The sequence below is a fragment of the Thalassophryne amazonica genome, chromosome 3 (assembly GCF_902500255.1).
Source record: "Thalassophryne amazonica chromosome 3, fThaAma1.1, whole genome shotgun sequence".
Classification (NCBI taxonomy): domain Eukaryota; kingdom Metazoa; phylum Chordata; class Actinopteri; order Batrachoidiformes; family Batrachoididae; genus Thalassophryne; species Thalassophryne amazonica.
Window position 1 is genome coordinate 78,094,144 of NC_047105.1, and position 6,798 is coordinate 78,100,941.

The window sequence follows — 6,798 nt, forward strand, 5'->3', positions numbered from 1 at the left end:
GCTGGAAAACATCAAATTTTCTCATTGTTCTGTTTTGCAGTTTTTCAGATAACTGTAAAATCATTAGAATTACAAATATAATGTAATGCTAAAATACCCTCGACTGTATGAGCATGTAATTGTTGTGTGTTGGGGGGTGTGGCTGGAGGTTTTGGTGTTGTTTTCTTTTCTTTGCTCCTCAGGTGGCATGGAAGCTGATTTGTCTGTGGAAAAAAGGTGGTGGCTGAAGAATCCTCACCCTCGTCAATATCATGTGAGGCACCTGGGACTGGTGCTCACGTGCAGCCCTAAAAACGTTCAGCTGTAGCGGATAATTGGATGGCGTTCTGCTTTTAAGGCATGTGTGAACCAAGCAGAACTGCCGGGAACTCGACCTTGTGATGTTCGTTTGTGAGACGCTGAGGACCGCACCTGGGTTTGACACATTAAGCCTGTGAAGCAAGGAAGGGTGAGGACACATGCTGTCAGCACACAGTAAAGGTAATTAACTGTTGGACTAATTGTAGATAGTAACTTGATGTTTTGCTACATAGTATACGTGAAATTGTGATGAGAATGGTGTGGCTTGCTTCTCACTGCTGTGGCGTGCAGGATAAGTGATCCTCCACTTATTGTGAGAAGCTGCTCATGTGCATAAAGATAAAAAGTACAGACCTTTATGTGTTGCTGATAGCATGTGTTTTGTGAAAGAAATTGCTATAACTGCTAACGTACCTCACATCTTCTGTGCTTCAACAGAGAGTCAGTTTGTCGTGTCCACCTGGGGGGTGTCTGTTTGATGGTAGTGAGTCCAGGAGCACCGGACTTCTCTCCCCATGAACACTGGAGAGCGTGCCAGCAGTCACTCCTCTTGAAGGACATTGGGTTGGGTTTTTTTTGTATAATTTATTTAGGCACAGGTGAAAAATAAATTGTTTTTTGTTGATGGAACCGCTTTCTGGTTATTTTTAGTGCTGGGTCCTGTCTGACGCAGGTTCGCTCCTCAATCTGCGTCGACACATAACAGTAGTTCCCGGCCATTCCATAATGGACCCAGCGGCAGAGGCGGTTCCTTTTGCCGAGACAGTCCAAGAACACTTGGAGAAAATATGGGAGCAATTACAGCATCTCGCAAATCAAATTAAACAAACAGACGCCCGTGTTACGGAGCTTGCAGCGCAAGTCGTTCCGCTTCCTGCTGCGTCAGCTGTGGCATCAGCGATACCGGGGCAGATAACTCCGTCACCCAGGGATTCGGTGTTCGAACCGATTATCTGTCACCCGGAGCCTTATGCGGGAGATGTCGAGGCTTGTGCTTCGTTTTTGATGCAATGTTCTCTGGTTTTTGCTCAGCGACCGGCTTCCTTCTCTTCTGATGGGAGCCGTGTTTCATATGTGACAAATTTGCTCCGAGGTGACGCCTTAGCTTGGGTCACAGCGTTGTGGAGTAATGACTCGCCATTGTTAGGGTCCTTTAAGGATTTCTCCCGGGAGTTCCGACTGGTTTTTGATCATCCGGTGAAAACGAATACCGTTGCTCAACGGTTACTGAATCTTAGGCAGGGGAGGCGGAGTGCGGCGGAGTATTCCGTGGACTTTCGGATTTTTTCTGCTCGGTCAGGTTGGAATGCCGCAGCTTTGCGGGGCGTGTTTGTGGACGGGTTAAATGAGTCATTAAAGGACGAGCTGGCGGTCTGTGACGAACCAAACGATTTAGATGAGCTAATATCGTTGGTAATTCGTCTGGATGATCGGATGAGGGAGCGTGGACGCGAGAGAAGACACCCATCAGAGCGGGGTTTTTTGTCTCGGGGCTTTCCCCGACACAGGTCTGGGCCGCCTCTTCTTCGCCCCACTGAGGCTCCCCCGACGGGACCTCTGGCTCCTCCTGTCGACGAGCCCATGCAGCTCGGTCGAGCAGAGATTTCTGTATTGCCCCGACTATTAGACGTCAAAAAGAATAATGGTGACGTGACTCCAAGTGTTCTGGGACCGGCAATATAATACACATATATATTAAAAAAAAAACAAACAAACAAAAAAAAAAACCTAGCACGGGTAATTGGTCTTTTTTTTCTTCTCTCTCTTTTTTTTTCTATTTTTGGTTGGTGATTTGTAGGTTTGTCTGGAGGGGGAGGAGTGGCTGTTCGGTGGTTGGATGTCCGCCTGGACTCTTGTCCTTATTGCTTTTTTACGTGTTTTTAGGTATTTTCTGTTTGGGCTTGTTGGGTCGTTTTCTTTTGTTGTTTTTTTATTTCTCTACATTCCTAACCCCAGCCTCACTTGCCCCAAGACCGTTTGTCTTGTGGGTGGTGGGGTGGTGCAGGTTGGTCACTGAGTATTCTCAGAAGACCTCTGCACCTGGGGGGGGGTGTTAGAGGCGTTTTTTTTTTTTGTTTTGGTTAGGGCCCGGTTCCACTCCAGCCTCGGCGTGCCTTTGTACCGTTTGTCATTGGTGTTGCCGGGGTATGGTGCTGCGGGGACTTACCTCAGTCGGAGGGGTGGCCCGATCTGTTGCCGTTTGCCATTTCAGTGATTCCACCCCTCCCGAGGGGCTGGGGTATGGTCGAGTTGAGACACCGGACGTTTTTCCGGTTCTCTGCTGCGCCTTGGGGTTGGAGCCGGGCTAGTTTTTTCCTGTTCCCTTCTCCGGCTTAGTGTTGTGAGCGGTTCGCTGCTATTGAGCCGCCGAAGGGCTCTGGGTGGGACCTAGGGTCTTTCGGGGTGCCGGGGAGGGTAACGGGGTTTAGAGTTGTTTTACCATCCCCCGGGGTTGTTTTTGGTAGTCCTCCGGGGGTTGATTTTTGTTTTTGTTTTGTTTCCTTCCGGGTTCCGCCTCCAGGGTTGATGGGACGGTCCTCTGGGGGGGAATTGGCTTGGGGCTAACTGGCCGAGTGTGCCTGGGTCTGGGGTTCCGGGGTTGTGGGGGGGGCGCCTCCTGGGGTTGATGGTACGGTCCCCTGGGGGGCGCCGTTTTACTCTATGTACACCTGGGGACCTGTGTGGGAACTTGGTTCTGGCTGTTCCTCCTGGAACAGGCGATGAAGGCCTTCTGGGGGGGGTTGGTCTTTGCAGGTCATTCTGGGAGGGTTGTTTGTTATTTTTCTTTCGTGTATTTCTGTTTATATTGTGTTTGTGGGACTATGTTGGGTTTTGGTGTTTGGGCTGATTTCTTTTCTTCCCGGGGTTTGATGGGACGGTCCCCTGGGGAGGTTGTTGGTGGGTTTTGTGTTTTTTTTTGTGTGTGTTGGATTGTTGGGGTTTGTTTTGGGGCTTTTGTTGACTCCAGCCGGCCTTCCAGCTGCGGTGCCTGTCCTGCTGTCTGTGGTGGACCTTGGGAGCGTGGTGCTGTCTGCTTCCTGGTATGGACACCGGAGGGAGGTGCTGTTCTCGGTCCTGGTCTGGTCGGTCGCCGGGGGGCTTCCCGTTGATGGGGGGGGTACTGTTGTGTGTTGGGGGGTGTGGCTGGAGGTTTTGGTGTTGTTTTCTTTTCTTTGCTCCTCAGGTGGCATGGAAGCTGATTTGTCTGTGGAAAAAAGGTGCTGGCTGAAGAATCCTCACCCTCGTCAATATCATGTGAGGCACCTGGGACTGGTGCTCACGTGCAGCCCTAAAGACTTTCAGCTGTAGCGGATAATTGGATGGCGTTCTGCTTTTAAGGCATGTGTGAACCAAGCAGAACTGCCGGGAACTCGACCTTGTGATGTTCGTTTGTGAGACGCTGAGGACCGCACCTGGGTTTGACACATTAAGCCTGTGAAGCAAGGAAGGGTGAGGACACATGCTGTCAGCACACAGTAAGGATAATTAACTGTTGGACTAATTGTAGATAGTAACTTGATGTTTTGCTACATAGTATACGTGAAATTGTGATGAGAATGGTGTGGCTTGCTTCTCACTGCTGTGGCGTGCAGGATAAGTGATCCTCCACTTATTGTGAGAAGCTGCTCATGTGCATAAAGATAAAAAGTACAGACCTTGATGTGTTGCTGATAGCATGTGTTTTGTGAAAGAAATTGCTATAACTGCTAACGTACCTCACATCTTCTGTGCTTCAACAGAGAGTCAGTTTGTCGTGTCCACCTGGGGGTGTCTGTTTGATGGTAGTGAGTCCAGGAGCACCGGACTTCTCTCCCCATGAACACTGGAGAGCGTGCCAGCAGTCACTCCTCTTGAAGGACATTGGGTTGGGTTTTTTTTGTATAATTTATTTAGGCACAGGTGAAAAATAAATTGTTTTTTGTTGATGGAACCGCTTTCTGGTTATTTTTAGTGCTGGGTCCTGTCTGACGCAGGTTCGCTCCTCAATCTGCGTCGACACATAACAGTAATCAATGAAAGAGTGTGTAGAAAGAATGTAACCTTTTGGCCCCTTAGAACAGGTCAAGGTTAACCATCTTTGAACTTGTCCAAGGTCTGTGTTCCAAGAATGTTCCCTGTGAATTTGAAGACCCAGTAATAGGACTGGACTTATGCGCAGCACAAACAGACGGACAGGTGGACGGACAGATGGACGGACAGACAGGCGGACGCAAAGCCTTTGCAATACCTGGTGGCTATATTTTGGCCTTGGGCAATGAAACAAAAGGAGCTCTGTAGTAATTCAAAAGATGCATAAAACAAACTCAAATTATATTTAAGATGATCTAAAGTTGGCATTCTCTGCTTTCTAATGTTTCAAAAATGTTTCTAATATTTTAAATTCTGGGAGGAAATGAGTTAAATTGGAATCACTGGAAAGGTAAATGCTCGTTATCTTCTGTTTTTTTTTCCTAAGTTCAATGAGCTGAGATTTTTTTAAAAACCAAAGCCTGTTGAGAGTGAGGTGAATAGTTATGTTTAATTGCTTCAGAGAAGTGTTTCCTGGAGCAGAAGGATCCGAGCCAGAAGAGAAAAGAAGGGAGTGTTTTCCTTTTCCTTCTCCTGCTGGATGAGGCGCTGCCAACCTTCTGCTGTTTAAACACTCTCATCTTCATGTTTACTCAAAAATTGTGGTCTGAAAGCTTCACTTTAACAAGGAGTCTAACCAGGAACAACCCTGAAGTCGTTCTGTTTATACCAGGATGTAGCAAAATCAAAGTTCATACAGTATTGGTCTGATTAAAACTTGTGTTAATTTCTTTTCTTTTTTTTGAATAAAAACAAATGCTCCATATTCACTCTTCTCACCCATGCAGACATTATCACATCATCTAGCCACTTGTTATGCCATTTGCAACTCACTTAATCTTAGGGCTCCTTCACACATAGTGCGAATTTGGTCGAAGTGCACACGAAGTGCGCATGAAGCAGGAATTGTATGCAAAGCATATAAATTTGCCTTGTACACCTCTTGCTACAACTATTTGTGCCCACCAGCAGTTGAAAGACAGAGTGTGCACTGTGCGAGCCCATCAAACCCTCTCGCAGCAGGTGTCGACCAAATTCCTGCTGACACCCACGAACATCGTACACCGCTCATGTGGCACTTACAAAATGTGTGGCCATTCGCACTATCATCACAAAAACAGTCAGCAGACAATCACTGTCAAGCTGGATGTGAAATTTGTCTAAGTGCCCCCACGACTGTGGCTTTGCAAAACAGCAACACACATGTGAGGGGTCAGAGTTTCAGCTCTTCCCGCAGACACATGTGGCATGCATGTCGCGTGTGTTGCACTCCCCCCATTCGTAAATGTGTGGTGCTGGGGGCTGGGGGGGGGGGGGGGCACACTTACATGAGCTTCTGATATATGGATGTACAGATGGTGTGTTAGTGTGTGCGCTGAACTGACAGGGGGTGTGTCCACCCACAGCACGCACATTGACAGGCTGCCCCAGGTGACAATGGACCGTCAGATCCTAACAAGCAGTGGGCAAGCTGACTGTCACGTCACCCACGTGAGTTCTGTTCCACATAGACATGCGCACGGGGCAAGCTGGACACACTGGACCAGTAGATGTGGACATGATAACAGCGCACTGCTTCATTAATGTCATTTCCTGACTGTACGTCTGTGACCATGGGTCAGCTACAGAGGAACAGATGGATCATACTTGATAAGAGGGTGTTTTGTTATAGTGTGTGGTTTTATTTTTTTAAATACGTTCATCTCTTTGTTGATTTCACGCATTTTCCCACACTGTTTACAGGCCAGCGACGGTAGCGCAGTGCTAAAGTTTCAGGCTGGTAATCAGTAAAGTGCAGGTATGAATCCCGTGGGTGGCCTGTATTTTGTTGTTGTTTTATTTTGTCGTTTTCCACAGCAGCGGCATGATGTGGCTCCACAGGTACCAGCTGGTTTTTATTTTTTATTTATTCCACAGCAGCGGCGCAATGTGGTTACACATGCTCCATCTGCTTGCATTGTGTTTGTGCATGAGCATGCACGACACCTTCGCAGGACAATTGTACACACCTGCCCATCTGCCCAATGTTTTCGTGGTTCGCTAATTCGAACTGTTTTGCACTGTTTTGCACTGTTTCGCCATAATTCCACCAAATTTGCACGATGTGTGAAGGGGCCCTTAACAATGAATCTTCAAAAGGAACAAAATGACCCAGGTTTTCTGTAAAAAAATTGGTCCTTTTGACTTCCAGTTTATTACGTCCGCCAAGGATGTGATAAAATCATCTGTTTATTTATTTGTCTGTCTGTTAGCAGGATTACGTCAAACCTACTGCACAGATTTTGACCAAAGTTTCACCACAGATAGATATTAGACCAAGGAAGACTCCATTATATTTTGGAGGAGATCCAAAAATTCGGATCCGGATTCTGGATCAAGTTTCACCTTATATAGACTTTGAAGGATTACATCAAAGCTACTTCACAGATT